General features: G+C 43.8%; 1 protein-coding gene across 1 annotated transcript in view; it reads right to left on the bottom strand.

Annotated features, from left to right (window-relative positions):
- The window catches only part of SSTR2 (somatostatin receptor 2), a 54,537-nt gene extending 33,906 nt beyond the window's left edge, over positions 1 to 20,631 (bottom strand). The window contains exons 1-2 of the mRNA XM_032208657.1: positions 20,537 to 20,631; positions 11,346 to 11,410 (exon numbers count right to left, since the gene is read on the bottom strand). The gene's annotated coding sequence lies outside the window, so the exon portion shown is untranslated. The remainder of the gene's footprint in view (positions 1 to 11,345; positions 11,411 to 20,536) is intronic.
- Positions 20,632 to 22,125: the final 1,494 nt, after the last annotated feature.

Below are 22,125 nucleotides of genomic sequence, written 5' to 3'. Positions count from 1 at the left end.
TCTAGAGTGGTCCTCTTCAGCCAGTCCGGTTGCACATTGTCAACCCTGGATATGTGTTCTGCCCTGATGGAGAGGATTGGCCCAGAGCCCCAATTTCTCCACCTCATGTGTGAGGGACCTGGAACAGTTGGCAGTTTACATGTGGTTTGGCGGCCACATTGTCTGTTAATAGCAGAATGTGTTGGCTGGCTATCCTTTCCTGGAAATGACAAAGTGCCAGATGCACTGCTCTTAGTTCCAGCCAGTTGATGTTGTTTTTTAACTGTGAAATGGCCTCAGAAATGATGTTATGTAATTCCTGAGATAGCCCAGGGCCCTGATCCTCCCGTGAGTGGAGCTCTGCTGCAATAGGGTGAAGGTTGCTTCAGGGGCTGAACCCCTTGCAGTGCCAGCTGACTCCAAACCTGCTGTTGCTAGGCAGACAAAGGGAGCAAAATCATCCTTGAAGCAGGCTGCCTGGAAGGCCAGCGGCTCAGTGGCGCCATCTGGCAACCAATCCTGTTGTCTTTCCTCAATGAGGAAAGGAGACAGCTCATGTTGCAAAGGGCAGGAAAAATCTGCCTTCCCCAATGAGGCCTTTGGTGGCCTATCCGCCTCTTCTTGCCTTTGGGCTTTGGCAAATTGCTTCTCTAATGCCCTTTGGCATCTTCTGGAATCTCTGTCTGAGGCAGAGGAATACTCTGCTGCTGGCTAGGGGAAGGCTCAGCCTGATTGCAGCTCTCCGACAATGTGTGTTCCACCATTTTGAATAAGGGCCGGAACGTTAAGGCCCGCCAGGTGGTCACGCTATCCGAAATCCAATATAATGTCCCTCCAGGCTAGTGGGGCACCTGATTAGCAAGGCCCATGCAAAATCTTCTAGAGTGATGGCAGTTGCGTTGGAATAGCAGCGGGGGGGGATAGATCACTCACCGTTGCTGTGAGGGAACAAAATGGCTCTTCATTGCCACAAGTATCATTGAGATCCTCAGAGTTTTTTTTTTTTAAATCTATTTTATTCATTTTCACATTCCATTTTACAATCACTTATATACAGGGTATTTGCTATAAAATAAAAAAAATAAAAAAATAAAAATAAAAAAAATAAAAAAGAAAACACAACTCATCATTCACAACCCCACCTGACACTTCCATCCTCCATACACCCCATCTACCCCCTCCAACTTTCCTTTCCTCCCTCTAACGCTCCCCTCCTACTTCCCTTTCCCCTCAAACCTTCCTTCTCCCCTTACTCCCAACACGCCCTCCTTGCATTCCCCTTACTCCTTCCTTACTCCTCCCTCCTCTTTCCCTCTACCTCCCTCCTTGGTGTATTCCTTTATTCAAGTGTTGTTTATTATAATCTGATAAAAAGTAAAATAAACCAAGGGAAAAAAAAATATAAAGAAAGAAAAGAGAAAAAAAGGGAAAAAAAAGAACAACCGTATATAAGTGCATTCTTGTTCTTATTGCGACTATGTTAACACCCACCCACCCACCCCCCATAAATCCCCATCCCTACTCCTCCCGACTTCCCAGGGCCCACACCTGGCACTGCCTTCTATCTAAAGTATCTTATGTTCGTATGGATTAAAAATAAAAGTAATATATTAAGGGGGAAAAAAAACCAAAAAAGAAAAAGAAAAAAAAGAAAAGAACAAAGAAAAAAGAAAAAGAAAAAAAAGAAACTCTTTGTGTTAAGCTCAGCCCCCCATCTTTATCTATGCTTAAATAGTATGTCATTCTATCTATATTTTATTCTCGTCTCTTGCTTCTTTGTTATTTACCCCGACCTCCTGTAGACTCTCCCATTCCTCTTCCTTAACCTTGTATTCAGATAAACATTTATCCAAATTTGTATAGACATCAATATACAATCTAACTCAAACATAATCCCTTCTAGTAAAATTTAAGCAGCGTGGATCATTCCACATATTCAAATATTACTTTACAGAAGAACAATCAAACTTTCCCTTTCTTAACCTTAATTTCAAACAATAATTCAAAATAATCTGACCAAACTTTCCCTTCTTAGTAAAATTTAAGCAGCGTGGATCAAGTATTACTTTACACAAAAATCAGTTTGCATTCTATCTTGAAATGATACCGACCAGCTTTCCCTTCTAATAGGATTTAAACAACGTAAATCATTCAGTATATACATTCAGTATCACCCCACCAATATACGTAAATCATTCCGCATGCATTTTACCCTCATCCCTTGCTTCTCAAATATTTGCCACTGTCAAATTTATGCAAACATTAGTTTAAAATCTAGCTCAAAATAATTTCACCAAACTTTCCCTTCTAATAAAAATTAAATAGCATAGATCATTCCACATATTCAAATAATAGTTTCAGCAAGAATCAGTTTACCTTCTATTTTAAAATAATCTCTTCAAACTTTCCCTTCTAACAAGATTTAAACAGCGTAAATCATTCTGCATGCATTTTACATATATACATTCAATATCACCCCACCAATAAATTCCGCTTTTTCTGCCGGAGAGAGGTCGCAAACCCCCATTCAATCCACAACTTTAGTGAATATTTTAGAATGTCTAAATCCTCAAACTCCGCTTTTCTGCTTCTCCGAGGGAGGGGGAGCTACCCCCTCCATCTTGCAGCCATGTGGTCTGTTGCTTGCCTTCTCCTTCGGCTTGTCTCTCCTCTTTTCCAAGTGAATCAGGAAGTCCCGCCTTCAAAGTCTTGTAATAGAAATCTCGAGCCTCCGAAACAGAATTGAGACGAAGTCTTTGATTCTCAAATGTGACCGTAATACCGGCTGGGGCCTCCCATTTATATTGAATCTGATGATTTCTAAGCTCTTTAGTTAAAAAGGTATAGTCCCTTCTTGCCTTTAACATCTGGAAAGGTATTTCTTTGAAGACAATCAAGTTCTGGCCATCAACTCTCAAACTATTATTGTAAAATTTTTGCATGATCGCGTTTCTGGATTCTTTTGTGGAGAAATATATAATTATGTCCCTCGGGAGCTGTCGCTGTTCCGCTACCAACGAATTCTGGCGATAAATTTTCCGAATCTGCCAATCAAAGTTAAGTCCCGGGCTTCCCACCGCATGGCTGAGGGCTTCAACAAAGGTCTGTTTCAGATTCTCTCGCTCCTTTTCGCGGAATCCTCTGACTCTTATTGCGAATGCCTTCTTATTAAAGTTTATCATAACGAGCTGTTCTTGAGTGTCTCTAATTTTTTGTTGTAATATTTGAATATTAGTAGTCAAATTAGAATTAGCCTCTTCCAAACTTTCTAATTTATTCTCTATTTCAGCGGTATAATCTGACAGGGCAGACACGGCTGCAAACGTATTCGCCTTCATTTGGTCAATTTTAGACTTTAAATCACCATATAGCTCCAATACAAATTCCTTAATTTCTTGTTTAAAATCATTAAACATTTGAAAAAAAAATCCTGTGTTAAGAATTCTCCAGTAGAGGGCGTAGGAGACAAGGGCTGCGATGCCAGTGTAAATTCTTTAAGTTCATTCACAGATTCTTTAGGCACATTTGTAGAGAGACGCTTCGATTTTGACCTGGGTGCCATTATAAATAAACAAATAAACAGCGCTTTCGCTCCCCTCTGTTTCCAAAAAAACAAAAAACAAAAAAAATTATTTTGTTAAGGAGCGGTCTGCAGGAAGGCAAAACCGGCTACGTACATCCCCTATCAGTCACCAACGGAGAGAAATCGCCATTTTGAAGTTCGTTTAAACAAAGAAGCCTCTAAGACAAATGGTGCTGGTATTTACGATAGTAATAAAAGCATAAATCTCACAGGGGTGGGACCCGCCCGTATTAATCTTAGCTTCAAACAACTTTGCTTTGTCCTGGGGGGGGGGGGTCGCCTGTCTAGGGCTGCAAAAAAAAGGCAGCTGAGAAGAACTGGCTGGAGATAAAAGCTCCGCTCATGCTGGATCTAATCTCTGTCCACAGCCAAAAAAAAAGAGAAAGGCTGTGAATTACGAATAGACCCTAGCACACAGAGCTACTCCCTGCCCCTTTATGCCAAAAAGGGGTGATATCTATGATCTTATTTAGATATACAGACCAGATCTCTGAGAGGAGCTTGGTTGAGCCCTCCTCGGCGACAGGATCCTCCCCCCGGACCCGAGATCCTCAGAGTTTGACCCAACAGAGTGGGCAGTGACTCTAGAGCTGCCATGATCCCTTGGGTGGTGGCGGTCATGCAGGCAGACTGGGGGGACCAGCGCACACACTGGCAGCAACAAATGGTGGAGACATGCGACCGCTGAAATCCGGGAGATGCCACGAATGCTCGGGCTTCTCCACTTGCTGCCTCTCCTCAGAGTCCCCAGGTGGTGGCGATCATGCTGGTGGACCGTGGAAGACCAGTGCACTCACCAGCAGTTGTGTTCACCAAAAGATGCAAAAACACCATGTGGCATCGAGAAATCTCCTGATCGCAATGCCTGCTCCTCTGTAGAAGGAAAATTAAGAGAATCTAAGCAAGGATAAGTTCTGTTTACTCTGAGTATCAGAGCAAGTCTTTTCCACATCTCTAGGCTAGACTGAGTCGAAAAACTGGGCTCAGTTGAGCAGAGGATGCGTGGTGAAAGCTTTCTCAACTCAGTCTCTGGGGAGATAGACAGAAGTTAACCCATGCTTGGATTCTCCAAGCAGCGCACTGGAGAATGAGTAGCTTGTTAATGAAACAACTGTCCAAAGCTCGCCTTAAAAAATTCACGGTTATGAGAACACTTACAGGTAGTCCTTGACTTACGACCACAAGCAAGCCCAAAATGTATGTTTCTAAGCGAGTCTGTTGTTAAATGAATTTTGCCCCATTTTACAAAGTTTTTTGCCACAGTTGTTAATTGAGTCACTGTGGCTGTTAAGTTAGTAACACAGTTGTAAAGTGAATCTGACTTCCCAATTGACTTTGCTTGTCAGAAGGTTGCAAGAAGGTGATCACATGCTCCTAGGAATTTTGATCATCTGACATCTGGAGATGTTGCAACTGTCGTAAGTGTGAAAAACGGTCATAAGTCACTTTTTAAAGTTTATTTTAACTTTAAACAGTCACTAAGTGAACTGTTGTAAGTTGAGGATTACCTATATAGAATGTAGCTCTTTAAAACATCTATGTAGAATAAATCCTAATATTGTAAATTTAGCACAATGCACATGTACTCCCAGCACATGTTCTTTGGATTGTGCTAAAAAAGAACAATCTAATCAAGGCTTGCTATGAAGCCAGAAGAATCTTCAGTGTAATTGATCTGATTCTTTATCTTTAAGGTAGAATGCCTGCCTGCCTGCCTGCCTGCCTATCCTCAAGTTAGCCTTTTATAGGATAGCTGAGTTAATCCAGAGTACAATATGCCACATTTATTGTCACAAGTAAAGACCAGAAACACATGTTATGCAAACTGCAATGCATGTAATTCAATGCTCAGGCAAATGAATTAATATTTATGACAGAATTTATGGCTGGAAAGGGCCATTTGGCTCATTGAGTCAAATTACTTGCTCTGTGCAGAATGTAGATTAAAGCATCGTCAGCAGATGTATGTATGTTTAATTTCTGTTTGAAAACATCTACCAAATCTATCTTGCTGCAACAGTTCTGGAAGGAGAGAGAAGCCTCCTTATAAATACTAACCAAGGGCAAGTATCCAGATTCTTAAAGAAGATTTTTCTCCTGCTTTGAGGTATTTTTGACAGTGACAAACTCTTCTTATTCAAGTGACTATCCCTCATTCATTTAAATTGCAGCATAAAGTAACCTTGCTGACACCACCACCACCATTCCCTTTCATTCTCTTCTTTCCCCCTTCTCTGAATCTGTTTTTAATTTCTCCTCATCTTCTTTTCTTTTCCTACTTTTACTGGTTCCCACTTTGTTCATTTTTTGTTGTTCTCTTTTTGGTGTGCTTGTATGTGTGCAGGAATAGGGAAATATACACAGGCCAGGGGGAAAAGAAGATAACTCTGACTAGTTCACTTCCACACTAGGTGGAGTTTCACTTAATATACTGAGCGAGGTACCTTTCCTTTAGGCACACAGCCTTCTGAAAGCAAATCTTACTATGGTCTATGGGATTTAAATTTCCCACTGTATGATTGCAAACCTCAACTGAGGGCTACACTGATAAATTAAAAATAATTGTGGACCACAAAGAAATAGCTGACATGTTGATCCTTTGTTTGGTGGCATCAGTGGAGCTGATGGTGTCAGTCAGGACAGAAAGTGTTGGAGGTGCTTGGCAGTGTCTTGTGGGAGACTATGCTGGTGGATCCTTCCTGGCAGTTGTGATATCTGGGGGCATTGAATAGGGCATTGGTACTTACCTGATACGCCTCTTCTAATAGAGTGGAGATAGCATTCACTTATGGGTGGATCCATTCTCCTATTGGACTGAGTCTGATTAATAATTAATTAGCCGCATATATAATCCGTCTCTGTGAGTGACTCTACCCATCTTTGCGATGAAGAACAAAAACACAGACTCCACATGTTATCCAACTTTCAACTTTAGTAACGATATATAATAAACCCAACAATAAATTCCACAATGATACATAATGCAATGAACAACAACCTCATCAACCCTTCATCCAGGTAATCACTTAAGGAACATTCTCCAATCAGGGTGGGGCTGGATGCTATCTCCACTCTATTAGAAGAGGCGTATCAGGTAAGTACCAACGCCCTTTCTCAATAGAGCTGGAGATAGCATCCACTTATTGGACATACCCATGCTAGTCCCCATAGGGAGGGAGAGACTGTTGTATTACCTGCCAGTATGGACCACTTGTAGAACCCTGTGGCCAAAGGCAGCGTCTCCCGAAGCGAATTTGTCCAGCTTATAGTTCTGAACAAAGGGCAATGGGGTCGCCCACGCTGCCGCCCTGCAAATTTCCCCCAGGGAAGCCTGGGTGTTCCATGCCACCGAAGTGGCCGAGCTCCTGGTGGAATGGGCCGTAATCCCTTGCAGGACCGGTTCCTCATTGGAGAAATAGGCTGTGGCTGTACATTTCCTAACCCATCTGCCTATGGTAGTGACCGAGACCCTCTGCCCAAGAGAGGAAGGCTGGAAAGAAACTAAGAGACGTTCTGTCTTCTGCCAAGCCGCAGTCCTGTGGATATAGGTTTGAAGGGCATGCTGGACATCTAGCATGTGCCACTGCTCCTCCAAGGGAATCGAAGGTGAGGGACAAAAGTTAGGTAATACAATGTCCTACACCCTATGAAACCACAAATTGACCTTGGGGCAGAAGGAAGGGTCAAGCCTGAGGACCACCCTATCTTCATAAAAGGTGCACAGCCCTTTGCCAATAGATAGCGCCTGGAGCTCTGATATTCTTTGCGCAGATGTGATGGCCACTAAGAATGCAACCTTCAGGGAAAGAAATTGTAGAGGAATAGTGTCTAGAGGTTCAAATAGGGTTTTCGTTAGGGAGGTAAGGACCTTTGCCAAGTCCCATGTGGGCTATCTGTGTACTATAGGTGGCCTAAGATTAGAAGCCCCTTTTAAGTATCTCCTAACTGCCGGGTGCTGAGATAATGATTGTCCCCCTCCCCAAGACAACATGGTGGACAAGGCCGCTACCTGCCGCCTAAGGGTATTGGGCGACAATCCCTTCTCCAGTCCGTCCTAGAGGAACTTGAGGACTTGGGGAACCAATGCTGATAGATCCCTGAGGTATTAATAGACAGCATTGGACTAAATGGGCCAGACCCAGAATCCAACTGTGAGCGGGGGTTGCGTCCTGAGATAGTAGTGGAGGAATGAGAATGAGGCCCAGTCTTGGCCTGGGGGTGGGCCTCTTTGTCTGCTGATTTGGGAGTCTTTTTTGTTTGGAGCCCTTGCTGGAGGATTTAGAGTCCTTAGATCCTTTATTTTGAGGCTTATTTGTACTGCTGCTTTGGGCTGAGGCAGGCAAGGCCAGTGGATCGTAGCCCCTAGCCACTGACAGCAAACCTCCTTGGGCACTCCCTGACATGTCAGACTGGCCTGATGCTGTGCTATCTGCCATTTGAGGGACTGTTGGTATTCAAGATGGCGGCCATGCTAATTTTCCTATTCAAAATGGCGTTCGTGCCAAAATTCTCCTCCTTGTAGACGGCCACCGGCTCTTTCTGGGCTCCTGAGGGCTCCCTCAACCTATTGCGGCCACTCACACTTTGAATCTCCCTCTGCGGGCCTCGCAGGTATCAAAGGCAACTGCCAGGATCAAAGGCAACGTGTGAGGACTCTTTTGTCTCTCCGCAGCGTCAGCGTGCCAGATCCCTAATTAACTTGGAGAGGTCAAGTAAAGGCCGGCAAGGCGCCTCCCAGCCACAATCGGCCATTCACAATAGGGGGAGGTGTTTGAAGGGGCTGGTTGTCAGCACGCGATCCTTCCTCCCCCTTTTGCACCTGTGGCTCGAGGCTGACAGAAACCTCAATGAGCCTCTCTCTCCAATAGCCTCAAGGCTCTGTTACTCACTTTTCCTGTTAAAAACAATTTTGCTAACGAAGATCAGATACTGGATAACACTACTGTCCAGAGTGGACTGAGTCGAAAAGATGGGTGGAGTCACTCACAGAGACAGGTTATATATGCGGCTAATTAATTATTAATCAGACTCAGTCCAATAGGAGAACGGACAGGGTTAACCCTTAAGTGGATGCTATCTCCAGCTCTATTGAGAAATACTGAGTTTTTATAAAATGCTTGGTGTTCCACAAATCACCTGTATATCAAGGGTTTTTTTTGTTGTAGCAGCACACACAGCAAGCACACAAGTAAATGATCTTCAACAGAATTCAATTATATATCAGAAACCTCTTTATATACAATACTATAAATCAGAATTCAGCATACAATACCAGGAACACAGAAGCAATATTCATAGAAGTAAGTCATTACAGAAAAAAGAGATACAGAGGCCTACATTGTACAGAAGCTGAGGTAAAGTTACAGAAGCCAAACCAACTCTTATATACAGTTCAGCAAGTCTAAGTCATACCCAAACTCCAAACGTCTCTTATGACCCACATACAAACAAATACTATATTTCAGATTCCAAACAGTCCCCATTGGCTGACCTGTTATCATGTCTATTCCAGTCTATGAACATACTCTGACACTGTAGGCTACATTTTGTGCAGAAAACAAATGAGCTAGAAAGGCTATTTGTAGGATTCACCTACCCTTCATTTATTCCAAAAATAAACCTGTTTTCCAAGTGCAAGAAGGCAATGCTTTTTACTTATGTGACTGACAAGAAAGAAACTTTACATTTACTTATTTTCTTAGTGGATTGTGGCTCTTAATCTCTAGAAAGCCAAGAGTTACAAGGGCTTTCAAGTGGTACAGTACTTAAAAACTTTACTATTACAGGCATTATCTACGAATATATAAAGTTCACACCAGCTACTCTAGTGAAGTCTTACTGCACATATGGTCCAAATTCAACTCATTCATGGGTTATAAAATGATAATGAAATACAGGCAAAAGAGATAATAACTGATTTTTTCTGGATCCTGCCACAGAATGCAAAATCTATGAGAATATTTAATGCTGTTTATGAACTAGAATTGCCAATTGATCAAAAATAACATTAGCTTGACATCTTTATGTTTTTCATTATCGCTTCATTTTATTTAATTATCGCTTCAGACATAGAAATTAGCAGATGCTTGTCATTTCTTACAAACAGACATTTTCTATAATGATTACCATCATGATGTGGAGTTTTCAGAGAAGAGAATAAGCTAAAATGTGTCTATGCATTACAATGGCTTTCTATAACTTTCAATATCAGAGGCAGAATACCGACAAGAGACTGTGGTGATTCACAGATGCCTGCTGATTCAGTTCTTCTGGTGATAGAAGCACCAGTGACCGACCCCTTACTGCTGCCGCAAGCTGCACCTGAAATAGTGTCCACCACTCTGTCTAGTCAAGGCCCTGGACCTTCTGGTCTTGAGGCGGAACCTCGAAGGTTGGGACAGAAACTTCACCACCCTGCCTACCTAAAAGACTACATATGTAAAATTGTTATTTTGATCACCACAATGCTCCATCTTGGTGGGGAGGAGTGTTATGTATTGTATATAGTTGTCAGTCACTCAGGCCTTGCCTCCATTCTTCACCCAGAACATAACACTGGCGACGAGGATGGGATCAAATGGAAACTGAGGCTGCAAAGAGCTGATCACTGTGAACTGACCCACTCAGAGCTGAATCACCAGAGCTGATCCACAGTTGCTGCCACTGCATTGATCATAGATGCCTCAGCCCAGATTGCTTGGGGGCTCACACAGTCTCATGGAAAATGGCTGCACTACTGCCTTTTGCTCCATTCAACCCTGCCTCTGAAACATCCTACCTTGCTTGTTTCGACTGCTTCCTTGAAGCCAATGACTTTGCAGAGATCATTGACAACAGGAAAAGGGCATTTTTCCTAAACTGCTGCAGCCCAAAGATCTTTGAGATGGCCAGGGCTCTCCTCACTCCACTGGCCATTCAGTCTACGCTATGGGACTTGCTGAAGAGCAAGCTATGGACTCACTAAAAACCTATACCTTTTTGAATCGCATGTCGGCATGGCTTTCATCATCAGAATCAGGCTGAATGAATCCATCAACAAATACATTGCCACCATTCAACAGGCAGTCCTATATTGTGAGTTCAAGGACTTAGACGATGCTCTCTTGGACAGAATGGTCTGTGGTGTGAGGGACATCAAGCTACAGCCCAGGGTGAAATTCAGCAGGTTCTAACAGGTTCTGGAGAACTGGTAGTGGAAATTTTGAGTAGTTCAGAGAACTGGCAAATACCACCTCTGGCTGGCCCCAGAGTGGGGTGGAAATGGAGATTTTTCAATAACCTTCCCCCAGGAGTGGGGAGGAATGGTGATTTTGCAGTATCCATCCCCTGTCACACCCACCAAGCCACGGCCACAGAACCGGTAATAAAAAAAATGAATTTCACCACTGCTACAGTAGCACCTCCTTGCAAAAACAGACCTCACCCTGCAAATGGTAATCGACGAAGCACAAGCAGCCAAGATGTCCAATTAGTCAATGGCTGAGATTCAAAAATCAAACAGCCCATCAGCATCATGGAAACCAGTCATGATGCACCATGAAGATGCCAACCACAGTGAATCAGCAGATGAGGACGATGATGTCTATCACCTCAAATCCTTTAAGGGGAGGAAAGCGGAAAAGAGCTAACCATCATGTGCTGGTTGTGGCAGCAATCACTCGTGAATGGCATATAAGTTCAAGAATGACATCTGTCAAATATGTGAAAAGAAAAGAAAAGACATTTGGCCAGGGTCTGTCACACAAACCAACTGATAGCTACCACTGCAAGCCCAGAAACTCACCCCAAAAGAATGCAGAAGAGACAACAGAATCATGGAGATGACTGCTTCACCGTCTCCAAAGGCACCTGCAAATAGAAGCAGACATTGGTCAGGCCAGCCTCTCCTCTTACAGGAAGATCCATGTCACTGTCCTGTTTGAGGGGCAATGGGGGTGGATATGGTATTTTCAATGACCATCGTCTCTTGGAGCACACTTAAGAGATTGGTGCCCCAAATCTCAAAAGATAGTTGGACTTCCACTATATTCATCTCTAAGACTACCAGAGGAACAGCATTCCTGTCATCAGAGTGGGCACCTTTAGAGTATCTTTCAAGGATTTCTCGGGCCCACTGCAACTGCTCATAGTGGACGGCTCCCTATCAAGTCTCATAAGACTGGACTGGTTCTCCTCCCTAGATCTGGGAATCATTGGTATCCACTCCATCAGTGACTCTGATATCGAGGCCTTAATATCTGATTTTGCAGACATTTTTGATGGGAACCTGGGTAGGTATAAAGGGACACCCATCTCATTGAATCTTGACCCCCCAGGTTGCTTTGATCCAAATGAAGGCGTGAAGAGTACTGTTTGCCTTGCACTCAAATGTTGATGAGCAACTCAACAACCTCATCAGCCAAGGAATCCTGGCATCTGTCAACCAAAATGGGAGACCCCAATTGTGACTCCTGTGAAGCTGGACGGTTCTGGCTGCATCTGTGCAGAGTATAAATGTACATTGAATGAAGTGCTACAACAAAATGCATACTGGTGCCCATGGTCCAACATGTATTGTACTCTCTGGGTGAGGGTAAGGTCTTCACTAAACTGGACCTTGCCCAAGCCTATCAACAGTGCCACAGCTGAGGCTCAGATTGAGGAGCTTTGAGATGTCGCTGGCTGTAATTTGGGGTGAGCATGGCACCAGGACTCTTCCAGAGCCTGATGGAGCGTCTCATGCAAAGCATCCCAGGTGTTGTTCCCTATTTTGATGATGTCTTAGTGTCAGTGGCCAACAACACTGAACTCCTCGACCGTCTGTGAGCGGTACTTACTTGTTTCCAGGAAGTTGGCCTCAAAGTTAAAAAAGAGAAGTGCAAGATCGCTGTTCCACAGGTAGAGTTCCTTGGCTACCTTATCAATGCCTCTGGTTTACACCCTACACAGGCAAAGTTCTAAACCATCCAGGAAGCTCCCACACCCAAGAACAAGACCAAACTCCAGGCGTTCTTGTGACTCCTAAAGGTCTACAGCATCTTCTTGCCACACAAAACTTTCATACCTGAACCTCTCCATCGCTTGCTCAACAAGAAGATGTCTTGATCCTGGGGCCAAAAAGAATCTGCTGCCTTCTCAGCTGTCAAGGAGCTACTATCTTCAAACAGCGCCCTGATGCAGTACAACAAGAATCTTCCCTTGGTTCTCACCTGCGATGCCTCTCCATTTGGCATCAGTATCGTTTTAACCACCGATTCCCAGATGGAAGAGAGGCCCTGATTGCTTTCTTCTCACGGATTTTGTCATTGGCTGAATGAAACTATAGCCAGCTGGGTAAGGAAACTTTGGCTGTGGTTGCAGGAGTCAAATGCTTCCATTAATACCTATACGGCAAACCATTTGACATCGTGACCGATCACAAGCCGCTACTGGGTCTGCTCGCCAGGGACTGCCAAACACCACAAGTTTGTCCCCTTGCATGGTGTGCTGGACTGTGTTCCTAGCTGCATACAGCTACCGCCTCCTGCATCAGCCATGCCGATGCCCTCAGACAATGCCCACTCTTGACTGTTGTGGAGGATCCGGCTCCAGCACTATATGTCTTATTAATTGAAGACCTGCCGTCCGATCCCATTGCAGCGTCGAAGATTGGTGCACACTCTGCCAAGGACCAAGCCATCATCCAAGTGCTCAACTGGATGTGGAGGGGATGGCCAAAGGGGCCAGTCAGAGTTCCTTCCCTTCCACACCCAGCAACATGAGCTGTCCACTCAATGGGGCTGCCTATTCTGGGAGAGTCGTGTGGTAGTATCCTAGAGGTTGCGGTGGCCAGTTTTGGCAGCTCTTCATGTAGGTCACCCAGGCATCGTGCGGATGAAGGCATCACCCGCAGTTATGTCTGGTGGCCTAAATTACACAAGGTTGTGGATGCCCACTCAAAATGGTTTGAGGAGGTACTCATGACATCAACTACCTCAGACGCTGTGATCAAGGCCCTTAAAAAGCTGCTTGCAACCCATGGACTGCCAGATGTCCTTGTTTCGGATAACCGTCCACAGTTTACATCAAGCCAGTTTGAGATGTTCCTGGTGGGTCACGGCATTCGTCATGCCCTGATTGCACCATTCCATCCTGCTAGCAACAGGCAAGCTGAGCGGATGATCTGATCAGCAAAGGAAACACTGGCAAGGATGGCCCTGGGGGCCTTCCAAACATGGATAGCCGAGCACCTCCTGGTTCAGCATGTCACACCAAGCTCCACCACCAATAGAAGTCCGCCGAACTCCTAATGGGTTGCCATCTGAGGACCAATTTGGACCAGCTGCACACAGACTACTCCTCAGAGGTCCCTGCAGACTCGACCAGTCAGTTCCGGTCATTTTCCTTAGGTGACCTTGGCCACAACTATACTGGAGGTCCTTCCTGGATTCCTGCCCGGGTAGTGGACTTCACACGGTCATGTTCCTACAGGATGGCACTCAAAGATGGCAGGTTGTGGCACCGCCACATCGACCAACTGCGTTGCTGTCTCAGAACCTCCATCTGCTGTCAGCTAGAATGGACTCCACCAGAGACAATCCCAGCTAAGGACATTTCAGCTCAGCCACCACAAACTACAGTACTGACAAGGGATTGTGGTGATTCATAGATGCCTGCTGACTCGGTTCCTCTGGTGATAGAAGCAAAACACTCAGCGAACCGGTAGTAAATTGGTTAGCAACCATCACGGAACTGGGGTGGGGGGAGGTAGGATGCTCTTCCAGACGGCAGATACCCTAACAGAATGTGCTTTCCTTAGGACCCAAGATCAGTTAGTCTTTGACGTATGCCCACAATTGAGCCTAAATTTTTCATTGCTAAGCAAGACAATTGTTAAATTAGTTTTGCACCATTTTAGAATCATTTTTGCCACAGTTATTAAGGGAATCACTGCAGTTGTTCAGTGAATCATGAGGTGATTAGGTGAATCTGGCTTCTCCCATTGATTTTGCTTATTGGAAGTTGGATGAGAAAGTTATAAATGATGATTATATGACCCTGGGCAGTGCAACCTTTGGGCATAAGTGTGAACACAAGTCATAACTTTTTTTCAATACTGTTGTAATTTTGAATGGTCACTAAACAAATAGTTGTAAATTGGGGATTACCTGTATTTAATTGAAAGAAATTGGAGTGCACCTACTTTACATGATTGTACTAAATGAACATAAAGAATCAGAGATAAATGGCCTCAGATAACCAGGCCTTATGCCATAAAAGGCTTTATAAGTAATAACTGACTCCTTGAATTGCATTTTGGAATTCAAGCAGTGCAGCTTTTGGGCATATTGTGGCATGCTCTTCATGGCACACACGTGCGTGCATGTGCATGCACACACCCACGCACGCACGCACGCACGCACACACACACACAGCTGCATTCTGGACCATCTGTAATTTCAAAGTCAACTTCAAAGGGTTAGGGATTAAGTGATCATATGAAGGGCTTCCAAACATTTTACTCTGCCCTTTCATTCAATTTCTTGAAGCTACTGAATATAGTAGTTTTATTTCTTTCTTTCTTTCTTTCTTTCTTTCTTTCTTTCTTTCTTTCTTTCTCTCTCTCTCTCTCTCTCTCTTTCTTCTTTCTTTCTTTCTTTCTCTTTCTTTCTTTCTTTCTTTCTTTCTTTCATTCTTTCTTTCTCAGGGGAGATTTTAAAAATATTTTAGGTCAAAGGTGGCAAATCCATGACATGCGTCAAAGATGTCATGCCGTGATGTTTTGAAAGACATAGCATGGTTGACCAACACCTGATGACATTTATTCTCAAAAGCAAGCCCCATTTTCACTTGATTTTTGGAAGCTGTGGAGGTTGCATAAGAATGAAGTGTGCTCAGCGTGGCCTCCCGATTCCCTGGAAGCTGGGTAAGAGGGATGTGCTCTTGTGCACCTTTTGGAGCATCCAAAAATTGCCCAAGAATGGGACGTGCTTTTGTCTGGTGTTTAGAGGCTACAGTAGAAGAACATTCTCTAAAGCTGCTTTGAGTATGAAGACCTTGTGTAAACTGGAGCAATCTTAGGCTGATCGCAGGGGCCTATCAATAGAAAGAGAACACCATCTGAAGGGAAGCAGCATTCAGTAAATCTTGAGGAACAATGGGAAGTGGCTGTTTTGAGTGGCATTGGTGACCTTAGGACTAAGTCAAGACCGGATCTCAACCAAGTGCCACTGCTCAAGGTGGCCTAGATGCGGGGGTGGAGATAGATAATTGTTTCACTTTTATTTTTATGTGTGCACTTGTGATATCCAGCAGGGTCATTTAGCAAGTTAGGCATTTTGTTGTGTCTGCTATTTCGCAGATGTGGCCAAGTACGGGTCGCTGCTGATTGGCAGGAGATCGCGGTTTGCTGATTGGTCGCCGCTTGACAGCTGCTGCCATATAAAGAGCTGTCAGGCGGGGTTTGTTTCTCTCATTGCCGTTTTGCTTACTGTTGCTTTGAGTTACTGGCTATTTTGTTATCTCAATAAAGGGATCATTTTGAGCAATCCTGTTTCGCCTCAGTCCTTGCCACCGAGTACCCACAAAATACTGGGCTCTTCCCAGTGGTGGGTTTCAAAAAAATTTCGAACCTACTCTGTGGGTGTGGCCTCCTTTGTGGGAGTGGCTTGCCGGCTATGTGACCTGATGGGAGTGGCTTGCTGGCCATGTGTTCTCTCTCTCTCTCTCTCTCACTCACTCTTTCCTTCCTTTTGTCTCTCTGTCCCTTTTTCCTTTTTTTCTTTCATCTCTCACTTTTTCTTTCTTTTTTCTTTTTTTATTTCTTTCTTTCTTCCTTTCTTTCTCTTTCTCTCTCTGTGAATCTCTGTGTGTGTGTGTGTGTGTGTGTGTGTGTTGGGTTTCAAATTTTTTTGGAACCTCTTCTGTATGTATGGCCTGCTTTCTGATGGAACCTCTTCTAACCGGTTTGGTAGATTTGATGAACCGGTTCTACCGAACTGGTGCGAACTGGTAGGAACCCACCTCTGGCTCTTTCCATCTTGGATGGCGCATGCATACTCTTGCAAGTATGCCGGGCGTCTGCACAATCGTCCAAATCGTCTGTGTTCAGGAGTGGCTTACAAGAGGAGTCTGTGCGGCTGCTGGAGGAGTTTCAGGCAGTTGTATGGAACTGTCGGCGGCAGAGGACGGCCTGAGCTGACGGTCTTTAACACAAGGTAAGTCTTGTGCCGAGGTAGCCGGGAATGTAGACGGCTTGTTGTGCAATGGCAGATGGTCGGATGGTAGCTGAAGTTCCATGAGGCCTAATAGTCGGTCAGTGGTCAGTGCAGTGCCCAAGGTGAACTGGCGCCTCCATAGCTGATTGATGTGTCGGCGCCAGACTCGCTCGTCCTCTAGGCTGACCTGTTATTTCAATGATGTGACCAGGTAGCCATTTAGGGTCACCCCCATAGTTCCGAGCATAAACCAACCCCCCCGACCTGAATTCCCTGACTCTGTTGTCAAACTCCACCAGCTTAGACATGTCATAACTTGGGTGCAGTCTATCCAGGTCAATTCAAAGGGGGCGACCCATCAACCGTTCTGCTGGACTTCGGCTGGTCACTGGACAGGGACTTGAATGTTGGGCTAGGCGATACCTGTCTATTCTACTTCCCCACTTCCCTGGGCCTGACTTATAGAGCCTCCAGACCGTTTCCTGCAGGGTGGAATGGAGCTACCTGTGCATGGCGAATGCCATGTTCGGCCAAAAACATCTGGAACCGTGCAGATGTTAATTGCAGCCCATTATCTGAGACTAACACGTCGGGGTACCCGTTCATCGCGAAAAGTCTTCGCAAAGCTCTAATAACGGCTTCTGAAGTGGTTGATGCCATAAGATTGACCTCCACTCACTTAGAATAGGCATTCACCAAGACCATGAAGTTTTGTCCATGGTATGGGCCAGTGAAATCCAGATAGATTCACAACCACGGAACCTTTGGAATTTCCCATTCTCTAACAGGGGCAGCTGGAGGAGCTGGTCATGAGGTTTGTCATTGGTGGCAGGCAGCAACTCAGTTTGTGACATCTTTGTCTAACCTTGGCACCACACATAGCTTCTGCTGAGTGCCTTCATTTGGACCACCCCGGGGTGACCATCATACAGGCTGGCTAGAATGGGCTCTCACAACTCCTGGGGAATCACCACCCGGTTTCCCCATAGAAGACATTCCCCCTGCACAGAGCACTCATGTTTTCTTATTGCGGTATGTCCTGAGTAAGTCATCTGTGTACCAAGTTTGGTTGAAATTGCTTGAGGCGTTCCAAGTTATGACATATCATACATGGACTAGCAACAAAAATTAATTTTTCATCTAGATTAGTAAAATGCAATAAAATATAAATGTTTAAAAGAACTATGTTTGAATACCAATGTCCAGGCTGTTTAACCATTGATGTGTAGCATTATTGATTTTTTTAAAAAAATCAGAAACTGGACTCGTATATGCCTTCGGTTTATAGCCAGTCACGATGTGGGACTCCCGCAGTCACATTGAGAAGAGGGTACTATGCCCCATTTATATAGAAAGCCTGGCAGACACCATATAACAAATTCATAGGTTTTACTCAAGCAATCAAAGTTAAACAAGGCATGGCTTAACATGATATACAACATGATGATGGTGTGATCCTTTCCCAGTGAAGCTTCTGAATTAACTATATGTTTTATCCACAGGTTTCAGCCTTTGCCATATCATGTTGTTGGCCAATTGCATCTCCTTTGAATTAAAAGCTCACTCTTTGAATTGCTGCCAAAACATGTGAACTGTGTTTGCTTAGCAATGGGCTTTTCTGAGCCAAAAACAGCAGATTTGAAGTTTGTCTAGTTTGGCTTTTATCATCCTATCCTGTTTACTTGTGCAGCAGCCAACTGCCTGAAATCTTCCTGTTTGCTTGTTTGTTTGTTCATAAGATCATGAGATATACAATTGCATTTCTCCCCCACCCCTCAAATATACCCTGAAAAATGTGAGCTATATTCTTTCTGCTAACTCAGGGAAAGGCAACTTGTGCCCCCCAAAGCACCAGAGAAGGGAAGCTGAAATATGAGGACTGATTTTTCCCCCTTTTCTTTTATTACTGGAAGCTTGAGAGAAGATTAACGGAATCTTAAATCTTGCACAGATATCAATTTTGCCTCATAAATATTCCCCCAAAGCCTCAAAAGGTGATAAAATGTCCAAGCATTGAAACACTTTATACCACCCATTCTTAAGAAGGGTACTTGTCTTTAAATCACCATTTGCCACCTGCATTATAAGATATTGTATAGTTTGTTTGATTTTAATTGAACACGTCAAGTGAATTCTGTGCCTTGTTTGGGTGCATGTTGTGGGTACTTTTACATAATGGCTGCCATTGGCCCTGCCCATTCAAAAAATGACATTCAAATGGGTGATTTGTCAGTTCCCAAATACCATTTTAACAGAAACTAAACTGGTAAGATTGCTTCCAACCAATCCCTCTAAGAATTAAAATTTAATCTTTGCAAGGAGCAAAGAAACAAGTGGATATCAAATCTTTCTATTATGGTTACTTTTAAAGGCTGCCCTCGAGGCTTTCTTATAAACAAAGGCTGTGCTAAAGGCCGGTACTTTCCTTTGTAACATGCCACAATTTCATTTCATTAATTAAAAGAAAAAAGAAAGTTAGGGCAGTTCTATTGTTGATGGAGATTTGCAGGTCCTGCTCTCACTCTTTGTCTTTACAGGTTGTTCAGTGGCTTCTTTGGATTTTTTTTTTATATAGTTCATCATTGTCCAAGAATAACACGAAGGCTGTTTTCATAGAGACAATTTACTGGTGCTAAAATTCAGAGAGTTGCTAGATGTCACGCATTAAATACTGCACTTATGACAGATTAATAGGGTTTAGGATTTGAGAGCAAAAAGGTAAAGTGTGGGGAGGCTACATCGGATCTGACTGCACTCATAAAAACCATCGTGTCTCTTCTTAATGTCATTCAGCCACTTCCTAGGAACATTGTTTAGTTTAAAAGGGGGATGGGTAAGACTTGAAAAGATGAGCTGGAATGTTTCAATAAGAATACAGAGAGACCAACTATTTCTCACTGAGAAATGAACAGCTATGAGTAATAAAGACAGGGGGAGGAAGTGTCATTTGAATCTTGGGAACTGTAACATAAAGACCCGAACCCTAGAATTTGCAGAGTCTGCCTTTCTTGCTTAGCAAATACCTGCAATCAAAATATTTTATCAGAGCAATAACATATTGTCCTTGAATCACTGGCTGGGAGCTTTTTGGTTCAAGTATTGGTTGGGGTAAAACCAGGGGTGAGCTTCAGCTGGTGTTACTACTGGTTCCCTTGTGCGAGCACTTTGCGTGCGCTGGATGCGAGCTGTGTGTGGATGCACAGTACAATTGAAATGGTTCTGTGCATGCACAGAACTAAAAAAAGAGATGCCAATGGCGGCAATCAGGGAACTGGTTTGGGGGCGTGGCCAGCCTGGGTCGCTGCCAGTTCTGTGACCCAGGCCGGCATGCCACTATCAGTTCAGCTGAACCGGGATGAACCGGTAGGAACCCAGCTCTGGGTAAAACATGACCTAAGGAGCTGCACAGAGGAGCTATGACTGCCCCATGCCCTTCAAAGCAATTTCAAATATCAAGGGCGACCCATGCCTAAAAAGTCAATAATGCTATCTACTCAGAGCAGAATTAAAAGGGCTTGTGTGCTGTTTTCGTCGATCTTTACCTCATCTTAGCAATTAGTCCTTGAAGCTTCAACGGTTGGTTCCTTGTCCAGTATGTCAAGCTCAGAACCTTAAGTAGAACTCACAATTTTAGCTGTCCTATTAGTTTGGTGAACACTGTCACAGAATGACAAGCTACCTTTGCTCCTTAGTCTACAATTAATATTTAAAATTCTTTTGGTTAGCACTGTTTCCAGGTTCCGGGGACAACTTGAGCAAGATCTTCTCAAAATCCTCATCCTTACTTGAGTGGACTTACCTCTTTGCCACAACTTCTGCCTCTGTTTCATTGTGGCCCAGTCTTCAGGAACTTCATGGAGGAAAGGAAAGGCACAGAGACTCTGCTTCCCTTTCACCATTACTGGTTTGAAAGAAGGCAGGAAAACAAGCTTCAACTGCAACAGCAAACAGCAGCAGGATATGGGCCTTGGCAGTGACTGAAGGATGATAACCCCTGGCCCCGCTTAAAGAAACTGTGGAGATCAAAAGCCCTATCAGACAGCTTGAGCCTCCTGAAAAAAAACAAAAGAGCACCAAACGGGAGGATTAGTCAATTTTTACAATGTACGTATCAATATTAGCAATGAGTAACAGCTTTTGTTATTTACATTTTTGTCAGAACCTCGTTTGTTTTACTGACAAGGACTTTTCCCCCTTAATACAAATTTGAGTGCAATAAAATTGCAAATCAGGTTGCAGGATTCAATTTCTTGTTGCTCGTTCATCAAGGAGAGAATTTAATTTGGATTTGTAGCATACCGTTTTTCAAACAGCTTTGAATTAAGTTTAAGACAATGGTCTAAGCACCTGGGGCTAAGGGGAACTGCGTGGAAAAGAGAGAACATGTTTTCAATAGTAAATGGCTGAAGCCTGGGGAATCATCTGCCATCTGTTCTTCTCCATTCCATGGTTAAGGGAGAAAATGGCAAGCTTTCAAAAGATGAATGTTGCAGCTGCTTAAAAAAGACATTGCCTTATACCCAACATGTTTGCATTTGCTTTTAAAGTCCCTGTTCCCTTTCTTCTTCAAATTAATCCATCAAGAAGAAACAGCCAGCTGTGAAACAGCCACTGTCTATATAAGATCTCTGTGTAGATTAGCAGCATGTATTTTCTCCAGTAGTATTGACACTTCAATTTTCTCTTTAATTCTCATCCTGGAGTACCAGGGATGCAGCAGATCTGAATGGTTGTTGGTTGAGGCAAGAGGCAAAGCTAGTTTAGGTCAGAGCTAACAACCAGATCACCTGAGTCAGAGGCAAGAAGGATGTAAGTGCAGCAAACATCCAATTATCAAACAGTGCTGTTAACCTTTGGGACCAATTGGCTACCCAGACCTGGATCTTTTGTTTTCTCTTTAATTATCAGCAAACAGTTAATCAATAGTGTCTGTTTTTACTAAGTGACAATCCATTAATGTTCCCTGAAGTAGAACAGACACACATACACAAACATACACACCCAGGCTGATTACAGGTGGGAAAAGACTACAAGGACTCCTAATTAACATGGTGACTGGGAAGTCCCAGAGCTGAACGCTCAGTTCTGAGGGCTATCATGTTAGGAATGATTGATCTCAGCCTTGATTGCTTTGTCCTGTGTCTGTGAAATAAATGCATCCATTTTGCAAAACTGGCCAGACCCATAGGAAAATCCCCCAGGACTCCCACAATGTTAGCTTTGATCTTGTGGCTGCATGTTTGAAAAAACATTTTGAATAATCCATAGAGCAAGTTTCATACAGTGGTAAAGCATCAGGCTAGACATCCTGGAGATTGTGAGTTCTAGTGTCTCCTTAGAGCACAAGCTAACTTTTGTGACCTTGAACAGACAAGAGCAAACCGCTTT

Source organism: Thamnophis elegans, chromosome 2 (genome assembly GCF_009769535.1).
Source record: "Thamnophis elegans isolate rThaEle1 chromosome 2, rThaEle1.pri, whole genome shotgun sequence".
NCBI lineage: Eukaryota > Metazoa > Chordata > Lepidosauria > Squamata > Colubridae > Thamnophis > Thamnophis elegans.
Note: the sequence above shows the minus strand (reverse complement) of the source record. Positions and strands in the feature narration are given on the sequence as shown.